The sequence below is a fragment of the Neolamprologus multifasciatus genome, chromosome 6 (genome assembly GCF_963576455.1).
Source record: "Neolamprologus multifasciatus chromosome 6, fNeoMul1.2, whole genome shotgun sequence".
Lineage (NCBI taxonomy): Eukaryota > Metazoa > Chordata > Actinopteri > Cichliformes > Cichlidae > Neolamprologus > Neolamprologus multifasciatus.
In genome coordinates this window covers 30,439,399-30,463,472 of record NC_140444.1, presented here as the reverse complement: position 1 = coordinate 30,463,472, position 24,074 = coordinate 30,439,399, and the positions used below count along the sequence as shown (strand labels likewise).

The window sequence follows — 24,074 nt, the reverse complement described above, 5'->3', positions numbered from 1 at the left end:
CTCCAGGTGCTGCTGATCCATCCATGTATCCAATGTTCCCTCTAATTTTTCACGGGTCTCAGCGAACACACAAACTCCCTGAGCGGTCCCTTGGACCACTGTGAGCAACATCAGACGTGTGCACTGTGGTCACGCCAGCATCAAATCCATCCAAGTTACATGGTTTATTAAAATAATCAAATTACAGCATTTACATTTATGTTAGACTACTTTTAATTAACATCTTTAGCCCACTTACAATGAAAATTTAACACTATTATTATTATTTTGCTCTGACTTGTATTGTGAGTATGAGTCTGTGGTCTGGGAGAGAGTCCTGTAACTCTCTGTCAGCAAAATACAGCATATAATGAAAAGTGCTGGGCAGTTACATCTTCAAAAAAGTAACTGAGTTATGCAAACAACAAAGTTTTTTGCAGCTGTTTACCTAACAATGCAGCCAAGGCGTTTTTTAAATAAACATTTCAAACTATTTACAGAACAATCAGCTGTTCTGCATCAAATTTGATGCCACACAAATTATTTGTGCCACTCCAAAAAATAATTTCTGTCCACTATGAGATAAAGGAGAACAACAGTCTGATACCTGCAGGCCTGACAACAGCAGATGTATCACTCGCGTCAAAACTATTGACTACACTACACACTAACTACACAAGATTTGTGCTAAATGTTGAAAATCTCGCACATCTCAAAACACCGCTGTCACTCCTAAAACTTCCCCCTTCCTAAACAACTAAATGCCATGTTGCCATCTCATTTGATTGGTTGACATGGTACATTTTTCGACCAATAGGAAAGGCTGGGGGAGGGGGGTTGTTTTTGCTCACAGGTGGAGAGCGCTTTCTAGCGTTTTTCCTTATAAAACGCCGTTTTTACCGTTTCTTCCCACAGTAAATATAAACAACGATAGTATTCAGGAAAAATAACCAACATTGCATATATTTTTTATCATAACTCTGGTTTTACGTGGCCTATCAACACAAAATCAAAACTGGTATAAAGTCAACACTTTTTGTTGCGTCTGTCCTGCTCACATCTCCAATGGTTGTACACGTTGTAATTAACGTGGCAGCCAGTCACTCACTGACTAACACTGCAAAACAGAATTGTTAAAGTGTTCATTTCAATTCAGGTTAGATTTTTTTTTTGTACGCAATGCAGAAGTTCTGTGTGCTGAGACCATGCCAGCAGTGCGCAATTAGAGGGAACATTACATGCATTCTTTTTTTTTTTTTTTTACCACTTATCCAATTTAAGGTTAAAGAGGAAGGAACTTATCACTTGACTGGTTGCCAATTGACGGCAGGACTAACACAGAGAGAACAAAAGCATTCATACCTACAGCCAATTTAGAAGCATGTCACACAGGCACGGTGACAACATAGAAAAGGTCCCGGTGGGTTTGAACCCAGGACCATTTTGCTGTGAGGTGAGTGACCACTGCACCACTGTGCTGATCAATTAAACAGGTTGTGTTAACTTTTTTTTGTTAACTTTGGTAGATAGCTAGTTGTGCCTTCACTGTGCTATTAGTCTTCCCCTGATGCCAGACTTTGCAGATGGCTCAGTCCTCTCATTAAAAATTACTAAAATTGATCTGTGGAAGGAGAGCTGGATTGATTTTTTTTTAAAGAGACACTTTGAAGAAGAGGGTCCCCACCAACACTTGCCTTTACAGTGACCATTTTACCTGTGAAATTATACTGAATTACTGGAGACAACTTTCCCTCTCTGGACTTCATCTTCACATCCCATAGCCGTGTGCTGCCCTGTTCACTGCAGCAGTACACACCATCACAGTTTAAGCTTTCTTACTGTTCACCAACACAATGGCACTGTGATTAGCACTGTTGCGTCACAGCAAGTAGGTCCTGAGTTTAGTCCCACCACCTGGATGGGGTCTTTCTTTGTGGAGTTTGCATGTTCTCCCTGTGTTTGCTTGGGTTCTCTCCGGGTGCTCCGGCTTCCTCCCACAGTCAAAAGACAAGCAGTTAGTAGGGTTAGGTTATATGGTAACTCAAAACTGTCCATGAATGAGAATGATTGTCTGTCTTTATGTGTTAGCCTGGTTTCGTTATATGAACTGTGAAAGGATAAAATACACTCAATACACAATTACAGATTTCCACCTTGTTGATGTGGATGCTGGATGAATGACTGTCACCTGCTAGTGTGCATTTCCTGAATCACTGACAGATGGTAAACAGCTGACGAATAAACACACACTGCCATGCCATGCTTTCTACAGAGCCGAGCATCAGCTGTGTTTGGAAGTAGTGATGTAATAAATGTAATAAAACTTTTTTTTTTGTTTTGTTTTTTTTGTAGCGTTCATTCATAGCCAACATTCATAGTCTATGTTAAACATATTTTTTATGTGCCATTATGTGTTGATAAGTTATTCACCAAAATATAAATCTGAGCTGTAAAGAGAAATGAATGTTTTTGTTGCTGTTTTTCACTAGCTGGGCCCACGTCCTCATTGTAGGTTGGGCAGCATTTTTTTAGTAGATAAAGGCGAATGGCTTAATCAAGAACTGAGGTGCAGTTTGGGAAAGGCCTCGATGGGGACTGGCGGTGTCTCCTGGGCCTGGCAGATCCCCATGTACTAATTTGAAGTGAAGATGCGAGGGAATTGAAAAAAGGGAAGGCAGGGTGGGCACGAAAACGAGAACGAACAGCATGTAGAACTGGGGGGTCATATATAGATAAGAGCTGGAAGGTGCATGTTTGGAGGCGTGGTCCTGCTCTTGAAATTCAGATAATTTATCTCCAAATAATGTTACGATTGGTACACTGAATTGCCAAAAGTATTTGCTCATCTGGGTTAACGGGCATATGAACTTGTGTAACATCCCATTCTTAATCCATGGGGATCAATATGGAGTTGGCCTACCCTTTGCACATATAACAGCTTCACCTCTTCTGGATTTTGGGGCGGTGTTTATGGGAATTTTTTACCATTCTTCCAGGAGCACATTTGTGAGGTCAGACACTGATGAGGGATGAGAAGGCTTAGTCTCTGCTTTAAATCCTCCCAAAGGTATTCTGTAACGTTGAGGCCAGTCAAATTCTTCCAGACCAAACTCGTTCATCCATGTCTTTATCGATCTTGCTTTGTGTACTGGTGCACAGTCATGTTGGAACAGGAAGGGGCCATCCCCAAACTGTTCCCACAAAGTTGGGAGAATGAAATTATCCCAAATCTCTTGGTATGTTGAAGCATTAAGAGTTCCTTTCACTGGAACTAAGGGGCTGATTCCTAAAAAACACCCCCACACCATAATCCCCCCTCTACCATACTTTATATGTGCCACAATGCAGTCAAACAAGTACCATCAAACCCAGACTCATCCATTCGATTGCCAGATGGAGAATCATGATTTTTCAAACCAGAGAACACATCTCCACTGCTCTAGAGCCCAGTGGTCAGATGCTTGACAGCACTAATTCATTCATTAGTTTTAAACCTAATTTAAAGTTTGCAAGAAAAGGAACATAGTGTTTTGTTAGAGTAAAATAATAGCTGGGTGTGCTTTAGGGCATGATAGGGCCATTATCCTTTGTCAGCCAAATTCAACTGTCACTCATGACATGATGATGCTCAATGGCCAAATGTTTCAAAACAGGATTTCACCATCGATGGATGATGTCAGTGTGGGGTATCTTTTATCTTTTTTTCTTTGGCATTTCACAAATAAACAAATATTATTATTCAAGGAAAAGGCAAATCTCAGAATGAATGTAAACAAAACCCACCTGACAACGTGGCCGCTACTTAAAGCACAACACTGCCATGAGGTGATTCCAGGGGTCCTTGAGTAGCCAAACAATGTCCAAAGGATGTTTCTATTAAGAGGGTAGGAAAGCACAGAGATTAAAACAAACACAGTCTGAAGGGGTAAATCTGTGACTTCTGTAATTGCTGAAGGGGAAAATCCATATCGCATGAATTAAAACAGAAGAGGACAGAAAGAATAGAGTGGTCACAAAACAGTCAATTTATCCAATGGAATCCAGTTTGAAATAAATAGAGAAAAGCACACGAGCGTGACTAAGAAAAAGTACATCTGGAAGAAAGTGAGTGGCAGTTTGTATGCAGAACCAGCTGGATTTCTTACTTGGGCAACCATGTGCTGCTTGACAGAGTGGCAATCCCCCGAGTGGCTATGATTGATTTTTTTAATCTTCACCTTTTTCTGCTTGACTTTTCCCCCCTTACTTTACTGGATATTCTGATTTGCCCAAAGGAAGCAATATAGTAAGTCACCTGTTTATTGAACAAGTTTTTCCTACTATTTCTGAACAGCTCTTTGTCTGCTTTTGCATCCATCTTGTTGTATATTGGGACTATGAAGGTCTTAGTTGGTTCAGAAAAGTGTGAGTTATGTATTTAGTTTTCTCTTTTCTCTTGCTCGAGGGATGGTAGCATGTTATTGATTGCAAAAATGTATATATATGATAATCACAGATCCTCCATGTCAGTCTTACGACAGGAGAGCTTCATACCCATTTTCATGAAAGTGTACATTTATATAGTGTAAATGTAAAAGTAAGTAGTTCCGTGTGTTTGGTTACTTCCTGTCATAATGGTTTGATTGGTCAGCTCCTGAGTGGGCTCCACCCACCATTCCTCGTCCAGGTTGTGTTCAGCCTTGACAAAAAGTCTTTATTTATATGGAGACTGCCAAAGTATGAGAAAGTTGTGCAGGTATGTGTGTATGAACTAGATTATCTGCCTGACAGTCTTTATTGATACGCACATTTTGCAAATTGCCTGTGAGAACCTGGGAACATTTCTGCTCCAAATCCAAGCAGCTGCTCAGTTTTGTCTTAATATCAAGAGCCCGCGCCAACTTCGAAATGTCCACTGATCATGCTGCATTCCTTCACACATATCTGTTTCTGTACAGAAAACATGTCCTCCACCCTCTGGAAACATGGGACTACAGAGCTTATGGAAGTGGCATAAAAACGACCTCAAACTAAACTGTCAAACTAAAATGAGTCTCAGTTTGACGTTGAAAAGACACCCACAACGACCACATTTAGATTATAAAAAGGCGGTACACGGAAGTCCTACACACGTCAACAGTAGACGTTCAGTAGACATAGAAAACTGTCCAACTGAATGCACAACATTCAGTTGGACAGTTTGGTGTAATAGAATACCCAAGCAAGGAAAAAACTTACCTGAAACCCTGAAGGGTACAAGCAGGAAACAAAGGCGTACGATGACACTCTGCTGACATTCACAAAAGCATTTCACTGCATTGCTTTGTAGGTGCCCATGTGTAGAGGATGAAAAACTCTAATTCTAAAGATATAGTTATTGCTTTTTGTGCATGTGTAGAGTTTTCTGATTTGCAAGTGACGCATAACGCACTATGTATCATGTGAAACATCAGCATCAAATCTAATTTCACATACTTTTAATGTCTGTCCAGCCATCCATTTCTTGTCCAATTCGGGGTTGCGGTGAGGGGTACTGGTGCCTATCCTAGCTGACATAGGGCAAGAGGCAGGGTACACACTGCACAGGTTGTCATTCACAGTTTCCAGGCAGACACAGAGAAACTCACATACAAACCTAAACTGTGGGAGGAAGCCGGAATAGCAGGATGGAACTCATGCACGCACACATATGCAATCTCCATACAGAAAGACCCCAGCCAGATGGTGGAGGACCCCAACCACCACATCATCCTGCTGCCATTGTGCTACTTTAAACATGTGCTAGAAAGTTCATTTGCACAGTAATCTCTGTGTCATATCAAGTCTTTGCTTTCTGATTGCAAAGCAAGGGTGTACTAACAGATATATGGCTTTAACTTCAAGAACCTATCCCCACAAACTGCATGTTTTTGGATGGTGGGAGGAAACTGGGGAACCCACACAAACATGGGGAGAACATGCTAACTCCACACAGAATGGTGGAATTGAACTCGGGACTTTCTTGCTGTGTGGCGACAGGGCTAACCACGTGCCACCGTTTGCGGGGGGATTAATCTAAATTGCTCATAGGTGTGAATGTGGGAGTGAATCTGATTGCGAATGATTGTCTGTCTCTGTGCGTTAGCTCTTCGATACACTGGCAACCTGTCCAGGGTGTACCCCGCCTCTCGCCCTGTGACAACTGGGATAGGCTCCCTGAAAAGGATAAGAGAAGAGAATAGATTGAACTTCAAGAACATGAGGTATACCTTTAATTTTAATATTCATACAGGTGTTCTGACGTTGTGAAGTGCCACATCTTGGCTGTCTCTGACCTGCTCCCGTGAATAAATTCTAATCAGACTTTTAGCTTAATGCTAATGGGACCGGGTGGAAGTTAGTTGATTGGCAGGAAATGATGTACACTTCTTAAAGATAAGTGATTAGTGAAGTAGCAAATGACTGGGCCTCATTAAAACACCCATGCTGTCACACACACATGAACACGCACACACAAGCACGTCCTCTGGTGAATATGCATGAGACTTGATGCTTCCTAGTGGGATGACAGACTGTTTCCAGCCCCCTTTGATCTGAATGCCCGCTCCTGTATCCCCTCACACACATGCGCACACTTGCACACAAACAAACACACTGTCCCTTTGAACGCTGGCCAACATGGTGGGTCAGGAACACACAGCGTCCAAACTGGACAGGAAATGGAGCCGGTCCATGTAGAAAACGGCATCAACAAACTCCTGTTTACGTGTTGCGTAGAATAAATGGACAGAGGGGGGAAGACATGAAGGAGAGGACAATGAGGAAAAAAATACCAGCTGAGGACAGACAGAGCAACGTCTGTCGAGCCTTTCTAGTACTGCCACGGTCTCTTAGGGTTGACTGTAAATGCAGCTAAGTATATTTGTGCGTATGCACAGCTTCTGCGTGCGTGGATTCAGATGTTGGAGTTGCTCATCCGTGAATGGTATACTGCGAGTATTTGTGTACTTTTAACTTGTGTGTCGGTGTGTCTTTCTGTTGAATAGGCTTCTTGTCATTGACCTAAAAACAGTGTGAGAGCCTGCCAGTGCCGCTTAAATCCTCTTTTCTTCTCCATTCCCCCAGTCTCTGTCTTCTAGTCAGCGCACGCACTCGTCTTTGTGCATATGCGTGAGTCTTTTGGCGAGTGCGTGCGCGCACGCGTCAGTGGCTGTCTCTATTTAAACATCATACAGACTCACAAATGGCGTTCCTGCCAACGGAGATGAGAGCACACTGTTCACAAAGACTTACTCTCCCGCTCTTTCTCTCTTCCACTCTCCTTCTTCAGTCCCTTTTTCACACTTTGAGGTACCCATGGGATATCATTAGTCTTATTACCGCATCGAGATAAATGAGCGCATGTATGTCTGTATGTGTGAGCACGCCGTTACATATGTTTGTGTGAGAACATGTGGTGGTGGAGCTGCTGAGATGCTACACATCCAAACCCGCCCTGAAGGCTTGGATATAATTACGGAATATGAGTGATTACAGATGCTGCTTTCAAAAGATTTCAAGTGCAATGTTATTTTTCTTTTCCTTCTTCATTCTGTCCTCCATCATGTGTGTGCACATGTGTGCTGCTTATTTAAAAAAAAGACACTTTTTCTTTAGCCTTACAAAAGGTAGAGCGATGTGCTGTTGTTTTATCAACCTCGGTAAAGGAGGAGCAATGTTGCATCACCAAATCTCTCCTTAAGGGGGTGAGGGTTAAGCATAATTACGGCTGCTGCTTTCATGTTTTCTCTTGCCTCGGCTAGTCTTTGCTGCCACCGCTGGCCTTTCGTTCCATATCAAAGGAGACTTTGGTCCTCTGGGGCTGCAAGTCCCAGACAGACGTTGACACAGATTAATGCACACATATGCAGACCCGCACACATTCATCAGGATTTTATTTGGTGGTTTGCATCAGTTAGGTTTTAAAATGTTGCGATGTCAATCAAGATTTCATTTACATTTGAACTCTATTATTGATTTTGGGCAGTAGTCAGTTAGGCTTTGGATCTTGTTTCTTTTTAGTTCTGACACAAAAGCAGTTTTTGATTTTGCTGTCAGCTGTAGTGGATTAATTTATTAAACTTAAGTTCATCACTTTAATCAAAAACACTTCTTCTTCTCTCTCGCTTTTTCTCAGCTTCTTTCCATCTGACTGTTTCAAAGTTTAAACCTTAAAGATTTGAAGGCCTAACAATTAATTTTATTGTAGAAAGAAGAATCTTTTACTGATAAATATGCGCATTAGTATGTAATTACTTCTTCTAACAAACTGATGCATTGGTGAACGTATCCATTAAAGATGCATAGTTGCAGTGTGTGGAAGCCATGCTGTTGCCCCACTATTTTGAATACAGTGGCCAAGGTGAACATCATGTTCCATCTAATCACATTTTACGTATGTGGTTAGAGACTGGCCACACATGTTGAACACCACATAACTTATTTTTTCATTTAAAGATCACAAATAGCTCTTTTAAACTATGTGTGACCATTTAACCTTTGCACATGTAGCTTTCCGTAATCTCTTTCTCATTACGTCTTTCTCCTCCCTCATTACCGCCTCATCCTTTTCCTCCTCACCTCAAGGGTCACCTCTTGAACTGAAGTCAAGGCTCTAACACACAAAAACTTGCATCAACATGCTAATTTATTGCTGTTGTTGTCAGGTGATTATACATACGACCCCGCTGTCCCCAGACACCTGACGCTTCCTAATCTAAACAGCAACGTCAAGAATTTTGAAGCTAACATTAACCAAGCTACTGTTGGGCTTGAGAGACCTAATAGTCCCACTTTCTCTCTGATAAACAGTTTGAATACATTGTTGCAACACAAGAGAGCTTATTCACGATGTCTGAGTCCAACAGTGTTACATTCACTTCAAAGAAAGTTTCACTACCGTCGGCTAACAGCAGCAAAAACAGCAGTGCTTACCTCGGCGGTGGCTCCTGATGTGTCCATTGGACTGTGAATGTAAGCTAGAAAGCACTGAGACATGTGAAAAAAATGTTTGCATAAATGTGTGTGTGAATGAAGCATGTTGTATAAAGCACTATAAAAGTGCTATCTAAGTTCATTTATCATTTACTGACAGGAAAGGTGATCATACCCCAACAACTCAACCCAGTATCACTGTCATCAGACGGAAGTGAGCTTCAGTGACTCATCAACTCGTATCAGATGACTTTTTTTACACTTCCTATAGAGTAGATAGACTGGACACATATCAACAGCTGAGGTAAGACAGCCTTTTACTCACCACAGGTGAATGGGGGCATCATACGTGTGTAATAATCTAAATCAAAGTTTATTATTTTATTTGAACACAATTATTTATGGTGCTTAGCATAAAACCCCCCCAAAAAAAACCCAAGTGAAAATATGTTTTGATACAGTTCTCTGCATTTGAGTGCTGTTTTATTAAATCCAACCTATACTTTATCCTAACCTCTAACCAGCATACCAGGTTTAGCTTTGAAAAAATGCCAAATTGTAGACTGGGAAACATAAATATAACACTTAAGGGTCAGATTTACTTTGGTAATGATATAGCAGTGCTTTTTAAGATTCACTTATGAACAAAAACTACCATGATGTGTTTTTAAAAATTATTACACTGTGCTCTAAACATAAAATTATGGCTTTAAATCCCAAGTGATATTTATGAAATATTAAACAGCAATAAAGCCTTTGAACTTTTTTATAGTGAAATTTAAACTCTAAAATGTCTTCATAGTCATCCAAGTCAAGAAGACTTTCCAAGCTCCTTAGAAGAGTCTAAGGAGCTTGGAAAGTCTAATCTCTAATCTAAAATGTGTTAAACTGTAACTTTGAGAGTAAATATTTCATGCTATATTCAGTGGCTCAGGCATTCAGGCAGGCAGCTGCTGAAAAAAAATCTAACTAAATCATTGTGTCACACCTCGTGTTGCTCCAGGAAATCAAATATTCAAAAGCTTAAATACAGCCCATGCCTTTTCCAATAAACAGCTTTATCAAACACCTGAATAATGCCCTGCTGCGCCTATCTGATTTTTTCCTTTTACCTCTTTCTTGAGCATGCACTTGGAATAGTCTGTCTGTGTTTCCTCGTCAGAGAAGGCTCTTTCTCTTGTAGCATTTGCATATAGTTTTCTTCTGTTTCATCGTGCTTTCTGAAACCAAAGTGTGCTTAGATGAGGGCTTATTTCTTTCATACCAGCTCATCTTCATCTGCATTGTGACGGCTTCTGTTCCTCTAGCCACGGGCTAATTTTCACTTTCCTTGTTGTCCCCCATTGCTGAGCAATGGCAGTAACATTAACCTAAAAACGTTAGCTGTGAGCTAGGAGGAAGGATGCTGATGAGCATGTGTGAACAAAGGTTATGAGCACAAAAAAAAAGGAGATTGGTGAGGCAAGCTTTGGGTCCTTGTTGGAACTGAAAGTACCTGTAACATTGTAATATATCACACATTGTATTATATATTGTATATATATATATATGTTGTAACTGTGACAATAGACATATACAATACACAACTGCCACAAATGAAGGTGACACTACCAGTAGCTGCACTGTGACAGGGGTCCAAAGCAACTCAAGAATGCTCGATAGGCTTCCTTCTCACCTCTGCTCTCCTCACGTCAGTCATCTGAAGCCCTCCACCTGTCGGCATTTTATTCTGCCTGCCTGTCTGCCAGATCGGTCGACCTGTAAGTGTGTTTCTCCACACTAAATGAGCGATTGTGTGTCCATTTGTGTCTGAATGTAGGCCACATGCGGAGGAAATGTGGCAGGTAAAAACACACATGGAACAAATAGGGTCTGCAAGTGAATATTCTCAAACTGATGATAGTATACCACAACTGGCCAAAGAAAAACTGACAAAATTAATTTTGGATGGTTGAAAAAAAGAAAAAAAAAATTCTCTACAGCCACTATGCCAGCTGCACTTGTTGCTGTCTTGCATGTGTAGTTTTTCCTGTGTTTGTGGGCAAGGATAGACAAGAGCACCTGAAGCATATGCCTAATTGCCGATTCGGTACATATGCTGCATATGGTTGTCCCGCCCCCACTCCTCCTCCTCCAAAAAAAAAAAAGGCAAACAGGTGCTGTAATGTTTTCAGTATTTTATTATTAAAATGTATCATAAGTTCTTGAAGCACATCAGCGCTTTAGATTTTGCCTCCTTTTATTCCTCAAGATCCATCAAGTTGATCCCACACTGCTGCAGTGATGTTGAGGTCCAGGTGCTGGGGAGGCCAATCCATTACTGATAATCCTTCACTGTGTGTTTTTATATCCAGGTGTACTTTTTTTTTTACTGCATTGGCATTGGCAGTGTGTTTGGGATCATTGTCATGCTGAGAGATGAACCTGTTCCCAATCAGAGGCTTTTCTCATGGTATTACACGATGGATTGAAATCTGACAGTACTCATAAATCCCAAACACCACTGGCTTAAATGCAGCACCAAGCCATTTCTCTCTCCTGACCCCCTCCATGCGTATTGGCAACAATTTGAGCCACAAATTTCAAGTTTGGATTCATACCTGTTGCCACTTCAGTCCAGTTCTTGTGTAATTTGGCAGCCTCAGCCTCAGCCTTTTCTCTTCCTCAGAAACGGCCTCTTGACAGCCACCCTTACACTGACACGATTTCTGATCAGGCTTTTGTAAACAAAAGCTTGCTCAAGTGAAGGGAAAGATGCATCTCTTTGGTCCTGTGTCAGGTCTTTGCTTGATCTTTTACTATTTTGATACAGTTCATCTGTTGTAGTTTTTTTAAGGCTTACCACTTTGTCTTTTGACTACTTGTCCAGCTTTCTCAAATTCTTAAAGGCACACTGCACATTATGCCAAGACATGTCACCATGTTGGTACAAAAATACTGTTTTATGCTGTCAAACTGTGTTATCTTTGGGACTTTTTATGGATTCATTTTTTTTAGATAGGCTGCTACTAACAAAGTGACTAAAATCTTCTCTGTCTCCTCCATGTCCTCATCTTTAAGGGTCTCCACAGCAGGTATCTGCCTCCATCCTACCCTGTCCCTTGCATGCACCTCTGTCAAACCAACCATTTGCATGCCCTCCTTCACTAGATCCATGAACCTCCTCTGAGATCTTCCTCATTCCTCCTGCCTGGCAGCTCCAACCTTTCCTAAGTTCTGTGTTAGCTGTAGATGGAACACTGTTTCATCTCTTGATTTAGGTGCCATTTCTTTTGCTTGAATGAGCCACATTCGCTCACATTCACAATTATGGTTAATTTAGAATCACCAATTAACCTAACCCCACTACTTGCATGTCTTTGGACTGTGGGAGGAAGCTGGAGTACCAGAGAGAGCCACCACAAATATGGGGAGAAGATGCAAACTCTACACAGAAAGGTAGATTCAAATTCAGGACCTTCTTGCTGTGCGGCAACAGCGCTAACAACTGCACCACTGAGCCGTCATACTTAAGAAAAGTAGGAAATCAATGATTACAAGGCTTGATAGAGAATTTTCTTTATATTTGTGTCCTTGACAAACCACAATAAATAACAATATCCACAGTGATTTTCCCGTGGTTTGAAATCTCGTGTGCATCCTCCCCTCCCTTCTTTTCCTCCCCATCCCTGGCATCCCTGGCAAGTTAAACTGTTGTAAATGTAACAACCACCCAATTTCACTCTTTTCAATGCACCTTTAAGACTGGATAAAACAATCAGATGATCAATTAGTCATTCAGTCATTCATTTTAAAACAATTAATGATTCACCCATGAATCTATTTTCTCCAATATTATTGTTGGTCACTCTAGAAAAAAGTGACTGACCTGATTGAAGTCGCCTTCACAGCTGCCTAAGATATTTTACGAGCTTTGCTGAGTTTGCTTTTGGACAAAAACCACAAAATTATTAATGTGTAAAACTGTGGTTATCATGCTTATCTGGAAGAATTTTGGATACAGATGTAAACACATCACACATGCATTTAAAACTAATTATAAAACTTCACTCAGTTATAAATAGAAGCCATGTTGAACTAGCAGGTTAGTTCGTGACCCTGTAATACGTGCACGCATACACAGAGTGAATTTGCTCAGTTGTCACTGAGAGTACAGAAGGAGTCCGCATCTCAGACGACACCTCGACGGACAATTAATCAAATAACAATCTGCTAAAGCGACAGAATGGCCCCTGAAGTGTTCTGACACATTAGGGTCAAAAGGATGATGTTTAATAGATACACAGAAACATACTGTAGGTGAACATTCACATGCAGTGCTCAACTCAAAGTCATGAAACTGGGACAGCGGCTCTTTGAGTTTCTTGAAAAGACGCTCACAGGAGACATCCAACCATGATCAGCAGCTATCCTGGTTACTGGCTTTTGTCCAAGGGAAAAACTTGTTGTTAAATACCTTAATGTGACACGACATCTCTTAAATATGCTTAGTTGTAAAGGTCTAGAAGTGAGACACTTTTACAGCAGGTTTGAGGTGTCCATGGCTCAGTTTCAAAATGTCCCACTGACTTTCAACAGTCGCACAGGAAGTGATGTATTTTATATCCACAGTCGACCAAAGTGCAGGGCGGATTTAGTGAACTACTGCATAGTGGTGCTGGGGTTCTGCCAACATGCATGACTCACAGCTCAAAACTTCATTCTTATTTTCCAGGTGTTTTTGAAAGTCACTGTGTTGTGGGGAGAAAAAAAGATACTGCCAAACTAACACCAGAAGTATGACTCACTTGTTTTTACAGTGAATCAATTTGATTATGCATCTTGACTATTTTATTCAAGAGTTCAAGAATTTTTGCCCTTCGTTTAAACTTTTGGAACTTTTGAAGCAAAAAACAAAAACAAAACAAAAAAGCATTGAAATAATTTTGTGGAATCTGGATAAAGCAGGGGTGCTTTCTAACAACACACACAGATTATAAAACTCTCTGCTGATACTTAGTGAAAATATCGTTGTGGCTGATAGCAGTCAAGTCTTTCCTCTTTTCTTTTCATGTCATGCATTTCCAGTTTTGCTCCAAAGAAACAAAGAAATCTTTATAAGTCATACACCTTCATATCAATCTTCATAAATCTCCTCGTGTGTAAGAAAACAACTGTTTGTCACTCTAAATCTTCATCACTCTGTCTTTAAACATTTAGCTGGTGAACAATTGATACAAGAGATAAATATTAGCCACTCGTGTGAGTGAATAATGATGCAACGCAATCAGTAAATGATATCAGTCAACAAAGCAAATATATATATATATATATATATATATATATATATATATATATGAGCATAATCCTACCAAAGTCGCTTTTGAATAATAGATGGAGTTACTCTAAACTTTTAGTTGAGGTTCACTTGCGCAGCACAGTGCAAACTGCTGTCTACGTGGTAGCTGTAGTTGTGACCGCATTAGGGAAAGTGATATGTTTAAGTCTGCATAGATTACAAATCAGAGTGGATTTAGTTTGTTTGGTATTGAATATTGATTTTTGCTAAAAGCACCCATGTGAACTGATTGTGTTTTAGTAGATCTATAAACTGATCACGCACAGTGTAATCAAAGCTTTAATGTCATGAATAAATCATTTTACCTCTAATAATCAAACCTTGGTTTGAAAAAGCATGTTGGGAAATTAGGATCATCAAAGTCTTAGTGCGAGGGCATCTAAGAAGAGGCTGAGGCGGACTGATGATCGCTGCAAATAATACATGCAAATCATACAGAGAGGGTGTAAGAATACTTTATGTTGCATTTTATTGATTTGTCCATCTAAAGGTAATAATCTTCCTTTTAGCGCTGCGTGCAGTGGAAATGAGCTTTGAAAACAATTACTGTGTGCTTCACTAATGTCGCATCTTTGAAGCATCCAGCAGAAATGAGACACGTTCTCATTTATTAGATTTGTTTTATTTCCACCCAAAGAACGCCAGCCCGGTGCTTGCTTGCCAGCTGGTGTAGGAAATGTCTCTTTAGCTGCAGAAATCTCCGCTACATTTACCAGCTAATCGATAACTTTGTCATTAATCTGGTGCTGCATGAGAAGGTAGGTGTGCCGCGGGCTTTTCAGAGCCTCTCTCCTGGAAGCAGATGCTGACACATCTGGATGCAGTTCTGATGGGAGCAGAGGGAGTGAAAGAAATGAGTGTAGTTGAAAAGCTAAAACACGGCGCTGGAGGGAACTAAATGTAATGTTGACATCAGGACACAGGCGATAATGCCCTGTGGGCTCATTCTGATCATTTTTTATTGCCTGCTGTAAATCTTCCAAGTCAGGTAATCTTCAGATTTTGAAGAATCCTTTAGTAAAAACACACAGAGAGTGGCTTTGATATGCTGATTAAGTTTTCTGTCATATAACTCACCCTTTTTATTCCATCAATAATAATATGGTGATTCATCATTCAATACTTAGGTCCCTCGCGGGGATGCTTTAATACAGTAGGTCAGCGGTCAGCTGCCTCAATAACCCAGCAGAAGCAGGAGATTTAATATGCGATTCACAGAAGCTCCTGCGTGGTCTGTTGTGCAGTCCTGTATGATTTTACTTACCCCACATGCCCACAGAGGCAGACACAAGCATGGATTTATGCAAATGAATGAGGTGTATTTCCCTCTGTTTCTTCCTCCTCCCCCCCCCCCCCCCCCCCCAAACAGCCCCATCTGCCCCTAATTCCTAATTACTCAGTCATGCAGGATGAGGGTCACAAGGCTCAGGTTCACTATAATGCCAGCCATCACCTGCAGCCATGTAGCGGTAGGTCACTGGATTTATATATAGTTTCCATATCCGTTAATGCAACACAAAACATAAGCCAGAGGACACCCAACTGTGTGTTTAATGTGCACGACTTTTAACAGAAGCTCTGATATTTTTTCTTCTTCTCTTTTTAGACCACAGTACATGTTGTAGTGGTGATATGTGGTTTCAGCATTCATAGCGGTTTTAAGTTGTTTAGCTATTTATCCGCACCCACGTGTGTGTGCCTGTTTCTGTATGTGTGTGTGTGTGTGTGTGTGCCTGCACTAAAGAGGCAGTTAATCTGACCATGTCTGCTGGCAGGACATCAGGTTGCCCCGTAGTGCATGTAGGCAAACAGCCAACCTCAAATAACATTGAACTGTTCAGTCTGGTAGGCTTCTGTCACTTCGCCTCCAGCTGCAGAGACCTGATGCTTCCAGCAGCGGCAGCTGGATTGCAGATAGAAAAAGGCAGTAATGTGAAATCCTATCACTCCAAAACAAACTACAGTATATCTCTAACGCTATTCTGCATGGCTCTCCTATTCTCCTAAAGAACTCCAGGCTGGATTTCATATAGTTTCGTGAAGAACTTTCCCGCTTTGGGTTTGATAGTGCAGCACTTATACAGCTACAGTATGTCGCTCTCCAAATGGGAAAGCATCTAATCTAAATGACTGTCTGCGGCGCTTGAAGTGCCAAGCAACCCTTTCTCTCTCTCGCTCTGGCTACCGGAACAGCTGGCTGGTGGACGCTTTAGTTCAGAGAAGAAGCGACGGATCGAGGCACATAGCTATAGAAACAGAGGGAGAGCAGAGGAACAAGAGAGGGGGGGAGAGAGAGGTGGAATTCTAACGAATTAATCACCGTCTGTTCCCGTGAGTGTGTGTGTGTGTGAGAGAGAGAGAGCGTGAGAGTCAAAGGCAGTGAGAGAGAGAGAGAGAGAGAGGAGGGGGAGCGGAGCCTGACGCAGTGTGAGAGGCAGAAACTGAGAGGCAAAGAACGAGGGAGACAGCAGCGGGCAGGCAGCGCGTCACATCAGGCGCCGTTTTGCATCCAGAAAATCTTGACGCGGGTCAATAACCACATTGACCGATGCCGTGATCGCACGAGCCACTTCCCGGTCACCGCTCTTCACGGAGACCGCAGAGGAGACGAGCTGGGACAAATCAGTACAGACAAAGATAAATACATATATATATATATATATATAAATATAAATATCCCAGTATCAACAAAGCCACACATACTGCCAGAGGCAACGAGGGGACGTTGGTGCCGCGGACACCTGCGAGGCGAAGCTTTTCTTCTTCTTTTTCTACGCTTGCATCTGGAACAGGTAAAGTGAAAAACCATGAGGAGCATGTGTGGACTGCGTGCAGGGCTTTCATGTGCGTTTCATGTGCGTTTCATGTGTGTTTCATGTGTGTTTCTCGTGATGGCTGGACTCGCATTGCGTAGGCAACTTTGAAATATGTCAAGCGCACTGGCATTCCTGCGGTTCCGAATTTACCGACACTGAAGCCCGTGTCTAAGAATGTGTGTGTGTGTCTCTATCTCTCTATGTGTGCGTGTGCGCGCGCGTGCATTGGTGGTGAACGAGGGGGGGATTTGCTGAATGGCTATTCCCAGGCAGCTTGTCTTGACTGTCTTATCTCCATCCTCATGAGTCCATTGATAAATGCGGGCGCAGATACAGTACGTACACCCAGATTTACATTATCAGTCCGGTGGATGCATGCCTGACAGACACCGTGCTCCATTCCGTGCAAGTAATTTCTGTTCAGATTTTGATGCAAGCCTGCTCAGGATTTGGTAATATTTCTGAGGTGGGGCCCCATTTTGCTCACATTTAGGTCGGTCACTTGGTCTTACTGTAGTTTTCGTCCCGGGACGCTCTGTAGTGCCAGAGCCTTCATACCCCTCTGCAGCCCCGTGTTCAGCACCTTGGACAGCGGCTCCACACAAACCGGGTTGCCCGGAGAGAAAAATCCTGCACTCCGAACTCTTTCCCCCTTCTCTGTGTGGATGATGTTTTGAAATCGTTATTTCAGCTGTAGATGTCTTACTTTAGTCTCAAGCGGGAATAACTTTACACTCATATGATGCCGAAACAGTATTCTCCACAATTTCTGTTTTCCCCTCTAAACACGCAGAGCACCTTCACCATTGCACTGTAGAAAATCCCACCATAGAAGAAATTGACCATGTGCAGGTGCAGGTGACTAATTAAAGGGGCATTCCTGGGATTTGGTATTATGTTACCTTAAAGTTGGGAGAACATGAGATTGGGTGAAAAAAAATTGTCTGTTGGCTTCCTCCCTTCAGGGGTCGCCATAATTTCTCACGCCTCAGCCGTTTCTCCACGTTTTTCTTTCTTAACAATGGCTTCTTGACAGACAGCCTTCCACAGAGACCTGATGATGCCTCAGTGAACAGTAGATGGATCAACTAAAAGTCCAGATGCATCTCTGAGGTCCTGTGTCAGGGCCTTGCTGGATTTTTCTTTTCCATTTCTTAAGGACACGACTTTCAGATACTGTTCTGTTGTAGGTAATTTTTTTTTTGTCCTCTACTTGTCCAGTATCCTCAAATCTTTTAAGGACACACTGCACACTATGCCAAGATATGCCAGGTTTTCAACTAAAAGCTCCTTTGAGAATCACCTTGTCGACACAGAAATGCTTTTTTATGTCTGCTAATTTTTATATATACATTTTTCCCAACAGGCTGCTAATTCCTCTTTAAGAGTCTCCACAGCAGATCATCTGCCTCCATCTCAACCTGTCCTCCTCTGTCACACCAGCCCTCTGCATGTCCTCCTTCACTATATCCACAAACCTCCTCTGTGATTTTCCTCTTTTCTCCATCCTCAACTTCCTTTGTTAAGTATATCCACAATCACTCCTTTGCCCATGTCCAAACCATCTCAGCCTTGTCTCCTAACATTGTCTCCAAACTGCTCAACCTGAGCTGTCCCTCTGATGTACTCATTTCTGATTGTGTCCATCCTGATCACTCCCAGGATGGACACAATCCTGGGAGTTGTGTCCCAGGATTGTGTCCATCAACTCCCTGGGACACAACTCCCAGTAATCATTTTAGCCTTTTGAACTCTGCCACCTGCTCCTCCTCCCGTTGTTGTGTCAGCACCACCATCTGCAAACCATACATCACAGTCGGTCTCACTACCACCTTGTAATCCTCCTCTTTCCCTTTAATTTTGACCAAAATGAGATCAAAATTAAAGCAGCTTATTACGAATCCCAAACATAATATTGTATCTCCTAACTAGACCTTTTGTCAAACTTTAGTGTCACCTCCTGAGCTGCATAAGTTATTATTTTTCAGGTTTCATGATCATTGTGACAAATAAATGAAACTTCCTGCGTGAACCAATGGTGAATCCCTTAAAGGAAAAACTGAATACGAGTAGAGAAACCTAATTAATGATAATTCTCCCTAATAGGGCACCGGGTGGGCTGGACTGACTTAATGAACACTGGAATAACGTGAAGCGTATTCACATGGTTTTCACAGTAACCGGATTTGAACCCCATTGAATACTTAAAGTAGATTTTTGGGAGACCCTTTGTTACCTCTCATTGTCATCATGCAAACATCACTTCAACAGAGTTTCACACATTCAGAGTGAAGAGCAGCAGCGCTGTTTAACACTGGGACTCGTGGTGGCTCCAGACTTTGCTAAATAAGTCTCGTTCCTTCCCTCCATGCTTTTGTTTGTTACCACAGCTTTTCCATAAATGAATAAAACTGTCTGTGAAGCCATAAACCACACCTTTAAAAACAGCCCTGACGTGTTTTTTTTTAAAACACAGCAGCCCGCTAAGTGCACGCGTGTGAGCCAGAGTCACTCAGCCAGTTAAATTTTGGCTTCTGTGCCCCGTGCCTCCTGCCCACTGCCCCACTATCTCTTGTAACGGATGTTGTTGCCACTTTGTCCCATAGGGCATGGACTACTAACAGAGTTTTTCCACTGACTGACTCCAATTGTTGGCTGAGTGCCACAGAGGGAGAGCAGGAAAGAAAAGGAAGAAGGAAAGATTGATAGAAAGAAAAGAGCGAGAGAGGAGCTTGGCCCCACTCCTGGCGCCATGAATAGACATGAGGTAGTTCCAGCATTAACAGTTTCAATGACTCAGTTTAGGACATTATGCTTTTGGGATTTTAAAATGGTTCACTGGCTCTTTTTAAGGCCGGAGATCCTCTGTCACAGTGAAGTCTTTACTTATCCTGGGAATTCACTGATAACTATCTTAGAGGTCGCTCATCTTGCTTTCATCCTGCATTAGCACTGCAGTGCTTGCTGCAGCAGTACACTTCTCCAGTCAACAGGGACATACCCCCTTCTCCCCTACAAACCTGTGCTTACCAACCTGCTTTGTTTGGTTGTTAAGACCTAAAAGCTTTGCACGACTAAGCCAAACAACATCTCTTTGCAAGCAGCTCCACAGTGAGAGCATTTTGTGCCAAAGCGGCACAAGTGGGAAAGATCTTGCGACATTAATGGTTACATTTCTAATAAGACAGGTGGCAACACTAAAAATCAGCCATAATGAGAAGTGACAGCTTTCGTGGAGAGGAACTGCCAGGATGTCCGCAAGACTAAAATAAATGAAAACTGATGGGCGTGATGTCTGTGCTGCTTTCAGTTGGTGCTCTTAACCTTCTCCTGAAGTTGTAAGACGTTTTTTTTCTCCATCTCTTGCTGTCTCATTTACTGTAGACCCAAGAGCGAGCTATCCATCCATAGTACAATCCAAGTACCTAGAGGCATGACTGTGGGGCAAGTTCTTCAGGAATAGCGCGGCGATGTAATGGGAGCTCACTCCTCGCTCTCGTATCCACTTATTGCATTTTTTCGCCCCTTTGGCTGCCGCTGCAAGAGAGCAACACAGGGCGTGTATCTGGTGAAATCCCCAGCTTAATTTCAGAATCAACTCTCATCAGTTTTTATTTGTCAAAGCCATCCATATTTCAACAGAAACTAGCTCCCCATATTAAGCATGTTGGTGCAGAGTGCTGGCAGAAGCTCTCGTCATAATGTTGATCTTTGTTGAGAGGGAATACCCCGTCGCGTGGAAGCAAATCCGCGTGCATAGTTAATGTGGCACCTCAGTGCTGACTGGGCCTGAATGTGAACACTTTTTTCCCCTTTACTGCGCTATTACTGCAAAATGTTGTGTTACATTGATTGTTTTTCCTTCATTTTCTTAATAGAAATACAAGTTGGTTGTACAAAAGTCTTAGATTAAGCTACTTGTGTTGAAAGGGGAAAAACTTAACACCTCCATGCTCATGGAGTCATGCACAACGTGCAGCCACAGCAGCACACGTACTCAGCTGAATGCGAACAATGCATGTGCACAAGAAGGGGAGAGGGACGGGTAGCGCAAATAAACACACGTCTACACACAGAGGTGCACGCGGGCGTGCTACAGACACACACTTCCCAGCAAAGGATGCGCACACTCAGGCGAGCACATGGATTAATAATGTACCATATTCCCTGTAGGAGGCTAGTTAGCATTTCAGGAAGATTGCACAAACACTGGGGAACTGTAATTAGGAAGTTATTGTTACAAGTTGCAACTCTCTGTCTCTCTCCCTTTCTCTCTGTCTTTCATGACACACACACACACACACACACACACACACACACACACACACACACACACACACACACACACACACACACACACACACACATTGGTAAGCATATAGGCGCATGCATGAATAAAGAATGCAAATGGTGAAGGTTGGGGTAGAGTATTTCTCAGCAAAAACAACACAGAAAGATTAGATACACTATAAAAATGCAAGAATTTTTGCACATCAATTTGCAGTTTTTGTAAATGCAGCTGAATATCAATGCTGACGCCTCTGAAATGCTACCGGCAGCCTACTGTGATTATATTCTATACTGAACTGCATTTTATTTTATTAGAGTTAGTCTGCTGATGTAGATTACAGTAGGAGAACGATACCAGTAAGTCTACTGAAATTTAACAAGGAACGTTTTTGCAGTTTATGCCACAAGACATGTGCAAAATAAATCAGGGGTGTGACGTTGCCCCAGACAAAACCTGAACAGTGCGTTAAAGCAACACAAAAGTTGTCTAAAAGAAGACTAACGCATTAAAAATACCCCAAACACCTGCTGCCACAAAAAAGGGGAGCGCGCAGTTTCTGTGGTCTGACGCAGCGTGAGTGACTGGAATACAGCTTGTGGTGCATACAGCATTAAAAAGGTGTGTTTAAAAAAATTCAGAGTAACATCTCCTTTTGCAAATAGTCAGAGAGCGAGCAAGTGAGCCAATCAAATCTGTCTGCATAGATGCAATGAGAAAATCTTCCTCTAATGTAGCTGTAGCTCTAATGTATAGCCAATTAGCAAGTAAGGAGCTATCCTCTCACAGCTCTGAAGTGGAAGGTGAGCTTTTCATTTTGGTCTGACGAAGGCCGTCAACGTTTGCCCAGCAGCAGCAGCAGCAGCTGCATCCATTTAGGGTCTCGAGTCGCGGTGTATAAAGATTCCTGAGAGCCTGTTTCATTAACCCGGTCGTTACATTTTGAAATGCTGAGACAACCCAAAGCTGACCTCATACCTCATATCCATAGCGTAAATGATGAACGAGGTGCTTAATATCTGCTGACACGTATCTCGCTGCTGCCAGTTTTCCACAACTCGACCTAATCCTGACTTACATTCCCCAGTAAAGCTCTTTGTAGCTTCTCCTTTTTCCTGTTTCTGTCCAAACATATTCCCGCTCTTTCCAAATTTACCTCTCATCTCTTCCCATCTATCTATACACATACCATAATGCACACGTCCTATGTGTGTGTGTATGTGTGTATTGAGTCAGCTAGTTTGTATGCCGGCTGCTGCCGTACCACCCCTCTCTAGAAATCAAGGCGAGATTGCTGTGTGGATGAGAGGAGGAGAAGAAGAAAGTGCAGAGAAGGGGGAGGGGAGGTGAAGAGGGTGAGGCGATAGAGACTGAAAAGAGAGATGGAGAGAGGGATAGCGATGCCACGGGGTGAAATGAAAAAGGCAGAGTGGAAAAAAAAACCAGCAACAAAAGGGTGGAAGAAGCACTCAATAGACATGTTTTCCTCCCATTCTCCTCGTCCTTTTTCTCCCTTTTTCCCTCTGCCCTCTGTTCTGCAGACAGAACTGTCACTGTAGCAGAGGTGGTTTGGAGACTGTGGCCTGGCAGAGACTTGAAAAGCTCTCTGATGCTCTGTGTCTGAGGTGCTCTTCAGGGCTAAGAGGAGAAATCTCTCCGGCTGTCCCATTAACTAGTGGAGGCTGGACCATTGAAATCGTATTACCTTCTCTGACTGAGCAGCACATCGGCTTCCTGACAAAGATCAGATCTGTTGTTAAAACCCCAAGACGCCGGCAGCAGCAGAACAACACTGAGATTTCTTTTTTGATTTGTCCCTCCTCTCTTATCTTTCAGGCATCTCTTCTTTGGCGACAAATTTCTCTAGGGTTCAGGCATCATTTGTATCCCCCTCCCATTGCTTGAAATACTCTGAGAGCTGCTTTGAAAGAGGCAATGGTGGAGAAGAATGGGTGAAGATGATTCTCTCCCCAGTTGCTTAACAGGTAACTTTTACATTTGAGAGTAAGATGATGATTGAATCCCCCCAAAACAATTTTGCTCCGTTTCTAAAAATCCAACAATTTTAACACCTGGAAGCTCTTTTTCAAACCACTTCACGGCGTGCATGGCTGCTGCGAAAACAAGATATAAAGAACGTACTCAAATAGAAACCCTGAGACACGTCTAACGACTTCTTATTTACAAGGAGCTCATTATCTTTCTGTGAAGTGTGTCCTCAACGACTATTGTTTAATTACAGCTGAGCAATATTATTAGGAGACATCGGGATAGTCAAGCTTAGGGGTTAAAGCAAAAGCAGAAGGCATCTGAAGAAAGTTTGGGCTTGTTTTTTTTCTAAGTATAAAGTATAAAGGGGAAGTATTCAGTGTCAGCAAGTGGGAAATATTAGCACATCCTTGTGAACTAGCTTGCTACTTAAAGCGTGCTGTGCTTAATTCTGTTTTTTTCTCCCATACTGTTATAATTGGTGGGGTTAGTCTTATTCACATCAGCACAGTCTACCAGCGCAGTTGGGTCCGAATCCCCCCCCCCGACAAAGCACTAAATCGGGCACAAACAGCTAACCTCGTAACTCATCCGCCCACCGTCAACATCAGCGGCACATTGAATCCCTGATATGCGTGAATTGTGTTATCAGGTAAGCTCTTTGTTTCTTTATTTTTCCAGCTTGTGGCAGAAGATCAAAAGAAAGCACTGAATGTACTGAAGAAGCTACTTT

At 42.3% G+C, this 24,074-nt stretch overlaps 1 protein-coding gene and 1 long non-coding RNA gene across 4 annotated transcripts in view; both read left to right on the top strand.

The window, feature by feature from the left end:
• The window catches only part of LOC146517292 (uncharacterized), a 378,392-nt gene that overhangs the window by 33,940 nt on the left and 320,378 nt on the right, over window positions 1-24,074 (top strand). The window lies entirely within an intron of this gene.
• LOC146517299 (protein ELFN1-like) overlaps window positions 16,418-24,074 on the top strand; it is a 129,866-nt gene continuing 122,209 nt past the window's right edge. The window contains exons 1-2 of one of the 3 annotated variants that reach the window (XM_085161628.1): window positions 16,418-17,040; window positions 23,189-23,337. The gene's annotated coding sequence lies outside the window, so the exon portion shown is untranslated. Of the gene's footprint in view, window positions 23,338-24,074 lie in introns of all 3 variants that reach the window. The other 2 variants (XM_085161627.1, XM_085161626.1) reach the window with 2 other exon arrangements.